The sequence below is a fragment of the Choristoneura fumiferana genome, chromosome 30 (genome assembly GCF_025370935.1).
Source record: "Choristoneura fumiferana chromosome 30, NRCan_CFum_1, whole genome shotgun sequence".
Lineage (NCBI taxonomy): Eukaryota > Metazoa > Arthropoda > Insecta > Lepidoptera > Tortricidae > Choristoneura > Choristoneura fumiferana.
The window spans coordinates 1833728-1848018 of NC_133501.1; the positions used below are offsets into that span (position 1 = coordinate 1833728).

The 14291-nt window shown below is 36.7% G+C and overlaps 1 protein-coding gene across 1 annotated transcript in view; it reads right to left on the reverse strand.

The window, feature by feature from the left end:
* LOC141444571 (uncharacterized) overlaps positions 1-13909 on the reverse strand; it is a 52060-nt gene extending 38151 nt beyond the window's left edge. Inside the window, exon 1 of the mRNA XM_074110136.1 lies at positions 13704-13909. The gene's annotated coding sequence lies outside the window, so the exon portion shown is untranslated. The remainder of the gene's footprint in view (positions 1-13703) is intronic.
* Positions 13910-14291: the final 382 nt, after the last annotated feature.

Sequence of the window (14291 nt, forward strand, 5' to 3'; positions counted from 1 at the left end):
ACAGACACACAGCGGTCAAACTTATAACACCCCGCTTTTTGCGTCGGGGGTTAAAAAGAAAATACACAAGAATTACTAAATATATATATTCGCGACATTAGCGACACTTGCATCAGAAACTTCAGGACCGTGGCCATCCAACACCAAAAAAATCTCTGGCAACCCCAGGGTCACAAAACAGATAGGGTACAGAAGTCAATCTCATGTATGTACAGTCAAGTGTAATAAATAACCTAACCTAACGAACAATAAGTTGGAAAACCCCCGACTTTGTCACTTCAAAGTTTAATATCTCAAAAACGGCTGGACCGATTCTGATGAAACATGTCTCAGAACCATCGCTAGAAAACCTGTTTTCAGCCACATTCAAATCGGTCCACCCGTTTAAGAGCTACGGTGCCACAGACACAATTCAACTTTCAATTCAACTGTGCCCTTAGTGTAAGTTTCGGTTACAAAATACGTCTCGATCGCGTTCGCGTTAAAATCTCAATTTGTATGCAAACACGAACAGCGCCTCTAGCGGAACGTTTGCGATGTTCGTGTTTCTATACAAATTGAGATTTTAACGCGGACGCGATCGAGCCGTATTTTGTAAACGAAAACTTACACTAAGGGTACTGCTGTATCTAATGATTTACGCGTGCTAGCTGTTTAATAAAATTGAGTTTATTTGTGATTGAATACGGATAAACACGGGTACTCGTTTGCTGTCGTTCGTCACCAGTTGACTCTTGTCTTCCAGAGACCACGTCACCTGCGATTGTTCATCCATAAAACCATAATGACGCAAACGTTTCAAGTAAATACCCCATACAGTTATGACATCCAATATTTTATGATTGGTTATTTGGAGTCTTTTTGTATTTTTTATTTCAACTTCAAATTTGTTACTTTTACGGTCATCCCGTAAAACCATATCGAAAATACAAACTGAGACATGGATGCACAGAAAAACCAGAAAAAGAGACCAGCGTTAGGAATCGAACCCAGACTAAGTCCAGTGGTAGTGTAGGGGTATACGCAGCACGGAATGCGGAGGACCTGGGTTCGATTCCCAGCGCTGTCTCAGTTCGTATTTTCGATATCCAATATTTTTTTATGAAACAGCTTTTGCAAAAAATATTTAATACAAGCTTTTTCCTGACAATACTTTCTATTGTCTATACTGCATTGTCATCTTACCTTCATGTATGTAGTCAGCAGCAGACGTGGATGAGCAGTCACGACGCTCAAAATGATCTATACGCGACTGTATTGCCAAGGTAATAAGAGAGTGTAGATTCATTTGAGCACCACTGATGCTCATCTACTTCTGCTGCTGACTGTACCTACCAAGTTTTAAGTCAATTCAACCACTAGAAGTGTGTAAAATACGACGCAAAATTGGAACTGAATTAACAAAATAAATAAAATCTTTAAAAATTATGCGGCATATTTAAGAAATCTACTGCGTTAAAAATGAAAAAAAAAAAGCTTGTGATGTATATATCAATTAAGTAATAATATTGTAAATCTGTTTATATACTCGTACATATACGAGTACCTCGTTGAGTTTCTTGCCGGATTTTTCTCAACAGTGGTAGTTTTTTTGACATTCATAAGCAAGGAGCAGAATTTCTCATAGCAAAAATCAAACGTCAAAGGAATTGAACATAAGTCTTATCGACTATCGATAAATATTTCAGTAATTAATATATAAACAGGAAATAGTAGGAACTTTTAAAATAGCGCTTTTTAAGTAAGTTACAATTAAAAATATAAAGAGTTTGAGCTGCTTTAAATTAACTTTACATTTAGAGCAGTAATATCGTTGGAGAATCTTCATTGTAAATAAGTAAGGGATGTTTTTTAATCCATTTGACAATCGTTTTTCTTTTAGGATTAACCATTTTAATAACACGGGAATGACTAAGAAAAACTCAAGCGACATAAATGTCATAATATGTGACGTTGGCGCGATTTATTTTATTTTAATATGGAGATGAAAGTCGCTCATCAAAGAGGTCAAATTTTACAGAATATTGTTACAAGGCGATAACAAGAAGAGTCGATTCGATAACATCGATAACTGGAATAGTCGATAAAACTTATGTTCAATCCCTTTGATGTTTGTTTTTTGCTATGAGAAATTCCGCTCTTTGTTCATAAGTGCTTTGTTGCTTTGGTGTTGAGCCTAAATTGAATAAAGATATTTTGACTTTGAGTTTGAATTTGATTAGGTACATAATTAATAGTGCTATGTAGATGTTGCCAGAAAAATAGTTAACTACTTAAAAAAAGAGAAGTTAGCAATGGTTATCACCAGTTGATTAGTCTATTTAATTAGCAGGGCCATAGGGTCATTGCGTGATTAAAAGGTTATTTATTTGATGGTTCGGAAATCCCGGAGTCCATTATATCGTTATCAGACGCGGTCACAGACGAGCGGACACATGTCATAGTCTTACCTAAAGTTGGTCTTATCACAGAACTCGTAAAAAAGAAAAAAATATTTATAAATCTCACTAATAGTGTAAATGCGAAAGTTTGGAAGTCTGTTTGTTTGTTTGTTACCTCATCACGTCTAAACTGCTGAACCGATTTCAATTTACCTCTAGATGAAATTCGGAATACAGATAGTTTAAGTCCCGGGGAAGGACAGGATAGCTTTTATTCCGGAAAATTGCGTAAGTAGTTCCCGCGGTATAGCGATAATGAATTCTACGCAGACGGAGTCGCGGGAAACAGGTTTTATTATCTGCTTTATTAGGTTATGGTTATCGATATGCTTACCTATTATCTAATATATAAAACTCTCGGGTCAAACATGTTTGTGGCCAAACTCCTTCGAACTTTTATATTTTTTTAGGGTTCTGTAGCCAAAATGGCAAAAACGGAACCCTTATAGTTTCGCCATGTCTGTCTGTCTGTCTGTCCGTCCGTCCGCGGCTTTGCTCAGGGACTATCAATGCTAGAAAGCTGTAATTTTTCACGGATATATATGAAAACTATGCCAATAAAATGGTACAATAAAAAAATTAAAAAAACATTTTTTTTAGGGTACCTCCATAGACGTAAAGTGGGGGTGATTTTTTTTTCTCATCCAACCCTATAGTGTGGGATATCGTTGGATAGGTATTTTAACCATTAGGGAGTTGCTAAGACGATTTTTTGATTCAGCTATTCATTTGCGAAATATAGAACTTTAAAGCGCAAATTTTCATTAAAATCGAGCGTCCCCCCTTCTAAAATCTAAACCGGTGGGTGGAAAAATTTGAAAAAATTCAGGACGATAGTAAGTATATCAAACTTACAAGGAAAACTATAACGGTTAAGTTTGCTTGAAAATTATTAGTAGTTTAAAAGTAAATAGCAGCCTAAGGTATAAAATTTACTAAATACGAAATCATTAGAAAAATATTACTTAATTTTTTCGTAATGGCTACGGAACCCTATTTGGGGCGTGTCCGACACGCTCTTGACCGGTTTTTTTATGTAGATATATTCGGTAGGTCTGAGAATAGGATGTAAACTATATTCGCGTCGCGGGCAACAGGTCTGTCTGCGAATAGGATGTAAACCTATGTTGATCCTTACTTCTACGCGGACAGAGTCGCGGGCAACAGCTATTATATTATATTATATATATGTAGAATTATCAATATTGGTCAGTGACATGCGGGGTTTATTAAGGATTGGCATTATATCACCTACGAAACGCCAGTGTTGCCATGCGCGATCTTGATGCTGAGATCTGGACGCGGGAAAAAAATAACTATTGTTAATTGTCAGTTTGTAAAAGAAGTCTGGCCCGAGTCGTCAGTCTCAGGAACTGTTACGCGAGAATCGATGTGATGATGGCATTACTAAGATCTAAGATACTCACAAACTTTCGCATTTTTTTATAATATTAGTCGGATTTAACGCAGAAACCAAAACCGAATGTGGGGTCGGGTACAGAAATACATTAAGGAGTTTTTGCTACTTAAACGACGTATACTTACTTATTTTCTAATATTTATGGGTATTAGCCGTCGATGTTCTAACACGATATTTGACATTGAAAAGTTTTCAGAATAAATTTGAATTGCTAAAAAGAGGCCAGCAGGGAGTGACTGCAAATATAATCTCGACAATACATACAAAGTTGTTGTAGTATTCTCTTTGTTAGTTCAACGTTTAAAGCAAAAACAAACGTTAAAATAGGTGTGTCGAGAGGGCGTTTTAAAATAAATAATAAATCCATTTATTTCGGGCTTCTTGGCCCATACAAAACCTTACAGACTAACATACATATAATCAATAAAAATATTTAAAACAAATCAAGTGACAAAACGGCGTGAGCCCGTTGAGGCACCGTTTATATTGGACTAGACATTACCCGAGACTTCGCACGCGTCTGAAGATTTAGCAGTTGAAATTCCGGGTTTTTTTCCTCTTTTTTTTTCCTATTTTTCATACTTCTCATATTTGTTATTGATTTAAAGAAACCGAGACGGAGGTGGCGGGACGACTTGGACGCATTCAGAAACAACTGGCAAAACTTAGCTGCCAACAGGGGAAGTTGGAAGTCCGAGGGAGAGGCCTTTGACCAGCAAGCTTATTTTTTTCTTTTATTTAATTGTATACTGTAGTTTTTAAGTATTTTATTTGTAATTATTTTATGTTGAAAAAATGTCTTTCTGCCAAGTTTCTTGCGGCGCATTCTTCTTGGCAATGATGGTCTTTCCGAAAGCGCTGGTAGTTTAAAAAATGACGTGTAAAAGTGGCCATTGCGGCCTATTTACTGAATAAATGATTTTGATTTTTTTGATTTTTTGAATGGGACATAGAAAATGGCTAATAAAAAATATATATTTTGAGATAATAAAATCCATAAATTATAAGTGACATTGGTTATACTTACGAACTATGTTAATATTGTATTCAATTTAGTATTCAGTTTTTTAAGTAAGGTACTTAGTTCATAGTTAAGTTTTCTTAATGTGTGTATCCTTCCTTAGTTTTGATAAATAAAAGATTTTTAAGTGGCAGAAGTAATAATTAATCTAATTGATTACCTATGTATTGCAAATGAATGCTGAATTAATTTAAATAAAAATATAATAAACAGTAAAAATATTGAGCATGGGGTAACCCAATCTAGATTTTGCCGCCACAAAACAATAACGGAAGTTCCTGATTTTAGAGGTTAATTTATAATTTTTTATTTATAATTTTTTTTAGGGGGATTTCCAATTAATTGTGGCAATTTTTAACTTGACATTTAGGAATAAATATTTTTGAGAGTTGGTAACACTGATTTCGCAGAAAGCACACCTTAACAATAAAAATATTGCACCATCGATAGTTATTTTGATCGCGTGAACACATTCAGTATCACTGCTATCAGCTGACATCACCTCACCGTCGTCGCATCAGTAGGTGATATGTGTATAGAGATATACACTTCCAACGGAAATGGATTAGTAAATTGTTTACACTTTAGTTTGCTAATGTCGTTCGGAATTCGAAATAAAAGGGTTTTCTTTTTCTCTCATTTGAATCTTTAGGAAAACGAAGAAAACCGGAGAGTTCCGAGCGCGATTGTCATTCTAGTTGTACTGTACATAAATAAAGTTGAAAATCGCAATCAGCGGCTAAAGCAGCCGAGAGCAGGAAAATTAAGGACGTCTTGTAGGCTTTTTTAAATCTCGATTTAAGGCTTAAATTGACAGTTCTTTTATGGATCTGACAGGACTTAAGACCACTTAAACCTAGATTAAAAAGCCTGCAAGTGGACGTAAATACCAGGGTGCGAAGCATACAATTTGCTGTCGGTTTTGAGACCCTGAGTCCATGGAGTCCCAGTGCACACAAACGAATTAACCTCTCCACCGCCACAAAACAAACGAAGTAACTTGCTCTGTACCTACGTTACGGAAAAAACAGCGACACATCAACTTGATTTTTAATTTCATTGCAGAATGATTAATTTCGAATTGAATGTTGGTTATTTATAGATGACCGTGGCGTGAGAGGCATTCCATTAGATGACTGACGGTGATGAGGTTAAAGAAGTACAAAAGCGCCTGGTCCCGTATGTAGTAACTATAACGTGCTTAAATTTTGGATTCTTACAGCTAAGGGGCTTGACTACATGTGCCAAATTTCATTTATGTAGATTAAATAGGTTTCGAGTTGTGAAGGAGGTAAAAATTAGCACGAAATTATTCGTGTAAATATGCACACGGCTGCGTCGCCTGTTCCATTTTATTTGAGCTTGGCTAGACACGCTGCGACAGCTTATGGGACATTATTGACCTAGTAAGTACAGTAGTAAACTAAGCAAAGTTACTATGGATACTAGGCAACGGATAAACATACTTATATACTTAGATAAATACATAATAAACATCCAAGACCCACAAGCATTCGTGTTATTCATACAAATATCTGCCTCGGCCAGGGATCGAGACCGGGTTCTACCTTCCTAGTCAGGTTCTCTAACCACTTGGCTATCCATCCATTGTTCGCTTTCATCTTTCCGTGCTACAACTCCGAAGTTGGTAGGTACTCCGAACCAGTGATGATGTCAAGATAGACACCAGTATGCGACACATTAAATCAGGTTTTGTTAAAAAACATTATGTGACAGTCGGCTGCGCTTTATTTGGAACGAAGCACGAGTGACAAGGTCGACCGCGAAACGAATCCCGGTTACGCATACGGCGTTATAAACAGCACAATACCTATCTACTCTCGGCGAACAAAATGAGGCTAATGTTAAATAAACACTACTTAAGTAAAATAAATAACGGATGTAGGTTGACAAAATTTAAAAGTAACGTAACGTTATGAGTTCATTTGTATTTGTTTCTTTGTTGGGTTTTTGCATTATTTAGGTAGTTTTGTTAACGATTTGGGGTGACACTATTTATTAAGATATTTCGTGTGTGTACACGCTCATACAAACTGGTTTCTAATTAACAAGAGTTTCTATGGCTGTGTACACGAAATATCAGGTCGGTATTGTAAGGCCGGAATTGTACGAATAAATATTTATTCGTAGAATATTAGAATATTTATTCGTAGCCGGAATTGGTACATTATTAAGTTATTAAAATTATTTAGTTATTGGTTTTTGTCATGTTTACGCAATGCAAAGCAATAATTTCTTGTCCTTATACGACGCATATAAACGGGTGTGAGATAGTAAGGTCGCTGTGTCGTCAATTAATTTCCAAGACTATTAAGTCAACGTATTTTTGGGCCACGGAGTAATTTGTGTTTTCTTTCTATTCATTCTTTCATACAATGTGGTCATTGTCGGTTTTGAGACCCTAAGTCTATGAGGTCCCGACGCACACTCGCACACAAACTACAATATGCAATATACCAAAACAAAGTGCAAAAGCGCCTAGTCGAGTCGACACTCGACACTACCGGAGACTAAAGGGCTGGCATATCTCTACGAATTGCCATATCGCTATTCGACGAGCGAATGTTGCCAGCCTTTTGGGCACCAAGCACCATGCTATGGGGGCCATAAAGCATTTGTACATTTGCGTGGACATAAAACGTTATTTGATCGGCTAAAGCTGATTCCGCGTCAACAATTTATTGAATCAGGCGTTACTTTGCGGAGCTCCATATAGATCAGTTCTAACAGACCACATTTTTAATTTTTATGGAAGAATCGAGAAAAGTAACAAAAATGCAACGTTACCAACTCAGCAGGTATAAACGCTCTTAAGTGTATGCAAGATATTATTATGCGTGTTCATGCAGTTCCTCAGTATAAGGTCGCGGGTGAACAAAGAAATTCTTTTAGTTCATCATTGAACAAACGGCTCCGCCCAAGATGACGTAAAAATCTAAACATAAGCGACAGTAAAACAACAGGAAGAATCTTCAATTAACAAAAGTGTCTCTTAAGTTAAATAAAGACATTAGTATTAATTGCTACACCTCAATTAGTGCGATAACCACAAAGTTGTTGACGCACTAGTCATTAACACAATCTAGGGCACTATATCGGGGAGCCAGTAGTATACTAAACTGTCTACTACTCTTAGAACAACGGTAATTTACAGTGGTTCAGTCGCCTGTAGGTCAAATAAACTGAATCGTTGGGTGGAACCTTTGTGCTCCTAACGTCATATTAACATTCCATATTTAGTATTCTTTGTGTTAGAATTTAGAATCGTTTATTGCAATACGGTATTTGACAACTCCTATTTTGCCATATCTTAATATTATTATGAAAATATAGATATACAGATAGTGTTTAGCGAAGAGAAAATTTAAATCGGTTGACATTTGGATTTATAGTGATTTTTTGAAAAATCTATATACCTGTCTCTTTCTCTATGCAGCAAGTATGGCGGTACTGGCGTGTGACGTCACATGCCAGTATGTCTTTCTCTGTCTAATCTTGAATTTCAAACCTTTATAACTTTGTTATTTGTAAAGGTAGCCTAAAAATTGTTTTTCTATTCGATAACAGGCATTGTGTAGTTTTAATTTATAAAACAGATACAAAATAGTCAAATACCGTAATGGAGAGTCAATGAGAGATATAAGTCCAAACACTGAATACTGCCAATTATTATTTATTCCCATATAGGACGAGTACACAGTCCTATGGGCGAGAGACTACTGGCGAGCCCGTCGGTATAGCTAACCTATAAAGATATCGCTATATGGGTAGCTATACAACTGTGTCGCTACACATACATCTGCCAAAGAAATCAAAGCGAAATTGATTATGAAAAGGAAAACAAAAAAAGACTGCCTCAATCACCCCATAGAGCCTAACGGGAGAATGGACGCTCCTCTCCCGGCTTTCCAGCCAATGTTTGAAGCAAGACTGGGTCGGTCAAGGAAGAAATTAATGGGAATCAACAAAAAACCGGCGAAGACCGTGTCGGACACGCCCAAGATACGGTTCCGTAGCCATTACGAAAAAAATGTAGTAATATTATGTGCGTTATATTATAACACAATTAAAACACTTACTACAGTCTTAAAATCTATTACCAGAAAAAGAGCGTATCTTCACGGCACTTACGTCCTTTTTGTAAAGTTTTTGAGAAACCTTACTATTTTTTCAAAACAGCTGTCGAACTATGTGCCACAAGTTGATGCGAGTTAAAAAAAAAACAATTTCTGTTACGTGTATGGAGTGCCCCCCCTATAATAACTATAAGGGTTCCGTTTTTGCCATTTTGGCTCCGGAACCCTAAAAAAGACTGACCCAAGCACCAAACAGAGCCTAACGGGAGAATGCATGCTCCTCTCCCGGCTTACCAGCAAATGGCTGAAAGACTAGGTCGGTGAATCGATCGGAAATCAGCTGGTCACCGACAAGACCATTCTCTATATGGTGGCAGTTGGCAGTGGTGATGTTATATGTATGTTTTTGTTTTATGGGCAATAAATGTATTTGCTTTTCTTTCTACGTTGAATGTGGTCAAATGGAAGAAGAAGGTATACGAGTGGGTAGGTTAGTTATGTAATAGTAATAAAGATTTGGATTTAAGTTTACTACCTAACTTTACAAACCCATTCATGATTCATAAAGTACAATTTAACTCAGTAATAATAATACCATATAAAGTTAAGGCATTTATAGTTACTCATTTGTTTTATTTTCCTTGCGATTAACGCTTTACGTCAGTCTCAGTGTTGTGTCCTTTTCTGACATAGTCGAGACCAATTTTGATAGACAGAAACAAACATAGTATTAACCTAATTAAGTGCTTCTGTTTTAGTGTGTGAGTAAACAATAAACGTGACTAATATGGAACTTTTATCGGCTAAGCTGAGGTATTCAGTTTGGACAAATAGAAGATGATTTTGTATCGTTTAACACGTTTTTAGCTTCAGTTATTAAAATCATGGACCTGGGTTCGATTTCCAGCGCTGGTCTCTTTTTCTGGTTTTTCTGTGCATCCATGTCTCAATTTGAATTTTCGATATGGTTTTACGGGATGACCGTAGAAGTAACAAATTTGGAGTTGAAATAAAAAAAATACAAAAAGACTCCAAATAACCAATCATAATTTGATTGCTTAGTAGCGACATCTCTTGTCTGGGTGAGCGGTTAGTTCCAAAAGTGTGTTACGTCTCTCGATGAGAGCGAAACATAGATGTCGCTAGTGCTGCTGCTTAAGTACCTTAGTTAGTAGAAATAAGCAACCTGCCTGAGATATGGGAGCATAGGAGAAATTCGTGTCTGTACTCCTGTCCAGTGGTAGTGTAGGGGTATGGCACGCAGCACGGAATGCTGAGGACCTGGGTTCGATTCCCAGCGCTGGTCTCTTTTTCTGGTTTTTCTGTGCATCCATGTCTCAGTTTGTATTTTCGATATTACGTTGTGTTACAAATAATAGGCCGGGAGGTATCGCACTGTAGGCGCTGCGGCTCGGCTGCCGGCGCGCGGTCACTCTAGCGGCCTGCAATAGTAGATTGTTGTACAACAAGAGCATAAAACGAGCCATTTTACCCGAGACGTTCATATAGCCACCCGAGCCGGTACGGCGAGGCAGAGGCGTCTTTAGCCCATGTAGCGCCCGTGTGCAATTATTACTTTAGCGGCATCTAGGAAGCGCGCGGTCAAAATGGAATAGATACAAAGTGCCGCGACCGGCGCCCCTAACACCGCTGCGCCCGTGTGCAACGCACACCCTGCACTATAGGTAAAGACGCCTTTGCGGCGAGGGTTGATAGACACGTCGAGAGGAATGGTTTTAATGCTCGAGTTTTACACTCTACTTTTCACTTTGATTGCGAGGAGATGAAATACCAATAGTGGAAACATTGTTCACTACTAAGAAGGTACCTTTTATTTTTCATGCCTTGCTAATATAATTATGAATACTTAGTTTTATTGATTTATTTTAATTTATTTGATTAATTTTTAGTTTTATACAAATTAAAAATTATTAAAAAATATATATTTAAGTAGATATTTTTTTGTTAGTGGCTGTTAACACCCGATTGCCTTGGTATTAGACGAAGATTTTACTTTATACCCGAGAGCATAAAAAGTCATTTTATGTCGCCTAGATCCAGCATAAACACGAACTTTACGAGTTTACGAGCATGAGAAGTGAAAAGAGATTTCATACAATTTTGCAGGCCGCTGGCCGGTAATGGGACGCGACCGTCTGTTGTTTCAACGCGCGCTCTCCAGCACCTCCGCCAGCCACAGCAGCACCGCCCTTGTCCGCCGCCAGCAGCCAGCGCGAGCGCGACACGCGCGCACGCATGCAACAGGGCGACCAGACTAGCTACCAATTTTTGCGATTTGAACTGCGATTTTTTTTTTTTCTTTTATTTATTTTATATTTCGGGCTAATTCATAGCCTTTCATCTCAGAGCTCACGCGACAGGTAGCGCACAGTCCGCGTTTTGAAGCAGTCGTCGTGGCGTGTGCTCTGTAATGAAGGACTACGAATTAGCCCGAAACAATCGAGCTAAGAGAGGAGGCCTGTGCCCAGCAGTGGGACGTATATAGGCTGGGATGATGATGTTGATGAATCGAGCTAAACTCGATTAACATAAGTTATCAAGTTTATTTCACTATGAGTCCCTCGGTAGTTTCATGTTAAAATTATACATTTTGCATTATTACATAAATACGTTATACTGAGACAATAAATAGCATTAAATCTATATACTTAGACTTTTTATTGAAGAACACCAATACAAAGTTTTACAGTAAAACATGACTCATGAAGTATGACATGATAATGGGTTTTAAACACCTTTTACTTAACTTTAATTACAGTAACAGGTATAACAGAGATATGATGTAATAATGTCCTCAGGAGGAATGACAGTATCAAAAACTAATTAAGTAATAGTAATTTGGTATATCCATTAATTAGCTGTACTATGTTTAATAATAAAGATATAACTGTTTTATGTGTTTACACATTTATGTTATAACAGTTAATGTGTAGTTAAATTATCTTGAATCTGGGACTGGGAAGAACATAGGGTAGTTTTTATACTTGAAAATTGTGTAGTTTCTGCGGCCCAGCAGTAAACAAACTCCTCGCAGACAATGTTGCAGGCAAAAGTTAGTGTTATAATAAGTCACCTTTGCACTACTTGTCAATGTCACCATTGTATTTTTAAGTTGTTGTTTGTATCTATTTCAACTTGTTGTTTACAGTGACTGATGAACATGTCAAGTTATTGTCTCACCTACTTAAATGATTGTTTGCTCGGTTAAATATAGTGGACTTTGCTACTTAATTAGTTACTTAGATTATCTGAACCACATTAAGTGCAACAACTGTAATTAATAACAAATATAACATTCATATTAAATATATTGACACGGATAACTCACGTCTTTCGGGCTAATCCGTAGCCCTTTGGATTAGCCCGAAACATGTTGAGCTAAACTCGATGTAAGACGTGAGTTATCCGGGTCAATATATTTAATATGAGTGAGTCTCACGGTAGTTTCATGTTCAAAATATAACATTGTATGGACCATATAAAATTTTGTTCTATGAACTTTAAACTTTGTCACTTTAACCAATTAAAATACAAAACAAAACTAATACCTATTATAATGTTATGGCATTTACCGATTTAAGATTTATTAATTGTAAGGATCAAAATAAACACAATGGTAAATAAATAGAATGGAAGACCATTAAATGTAAACTTTGTTTTAATTTTATTTTAACTAAACATAAAAGAAAAAAATTATTTTTTGCAATTTTCTTTCTTTTTAAAAATAAAGGAATATTTCCTTTGAGTAACTTTCCCTATCTTCAATATTGAGAGTACTTTATTATCTCCAGATGTCGTTTATTTTCAAATTTCCACCTTGTATAAGCTATATAAAGGATGCCAACCCAAAGCAAGATAAAGTACAACCTTTTCCATAAGGGCACACAGTGCATAACGCCTCAATGCTATCCAAGTTGCTGAGTTAACTGTATAGTGTCACCTAGGAGGACAACCTTACTTTTATGCCTCACGTGGGCCTCCTGAGAGTGGTCTCAGGTTACCAAACTAAAACCTTCATGTCATGCTGCCAATGAAGCTAGCATGTGATCAGTTTGGGTCACCGATAAGCCAAAATATTAAAACATGAACTTGGAAGTCAGGAATATTCCATAATTAGCATAACTTTCAAAAAGTTCTCCAAGGCAGACAGATCAATGCACTGTTTATTATTAACTAATCTCAAGGCCTTGTGCTCTCTAAGTGTATCAATATCTTGTTTCAAGTACCATAATGTGTGTATATTTTAAAAATTACATTAACGGGCTAGATAAGAGGTAAAACCCCTTTTACGCACTAGCCAGCTGACCAAAAAGCAAACTTTTAAAACTTTTAATTATGTTATAATTATGCATATTTTAAATACAAACCTTTTTAGTTAGTGTTAGTAAAGGAAATGCTGAGCAAAGCGAATTACTGCGAAAATACTTCGATTTCTAAACCTAATTTGAAATGTAGTTGACTAGTCAATTCAATTGAGTGACCACGTAAGTAACGCGGTAAATGTAGCTTTGCTTGCATTATCATAACAATATGGCCTGACGCATTTACATTTCGCACAACAGAAATATTTTGCCATATGTGCCTAAATAACATTATAAAAATCTAAAAGACCTTTTTCGACTATATCACGGGAAAAGTGACGTTCGAACCAACTTTCGAAACGTCAAAGACAAGTGAATGTGGTTTTTTTTTGTAAGACTTACCTAGGCAACGCAACAAAGGTCCTCCAGAAAAAATAACATGCACTCTCACTGCACTCCAGTGTTTGATCCAGTTTTTTCACAAAATCACTGATTGTTTTATCACCGATTCCTGGAATTATTTTGCTATTCGCAGTAAAACGCGACCTGTGATGCGCACGAGTAACCACCACGACGGCGGAGTATTGTAGATAGCTAGCTGTCAAAGTCGGTCGGTTCTGTGGCTTGCGTCACTGGTGTTGCTAGTGTTAGGATTTAAATATAACATATTTTTCAGTCTCACAATATTTTTTTGTGTTCTATTGATACGAGCACTGCTGCTGAGCTTGAAGAAAATACGACTGCACACATTTCAAAAATCAGTCAGGATCACAACAATAATTGCCATAATGTTAGCAAAAGGCATGGCACATTTAAAATATTGACAAATATAGTAACTTTTCGAAACTTTGTATCCATAACTGACTGAAAATAACTATCTTTCTGTCCGTTACCTTTTCTTTCAAGCTTAGACTGCTGAATCGAGTTACAAAATTTTTTGGTATTGAGATAGTTTGAGACTAAAAAATATTATTTGTATCGGAAAATTAC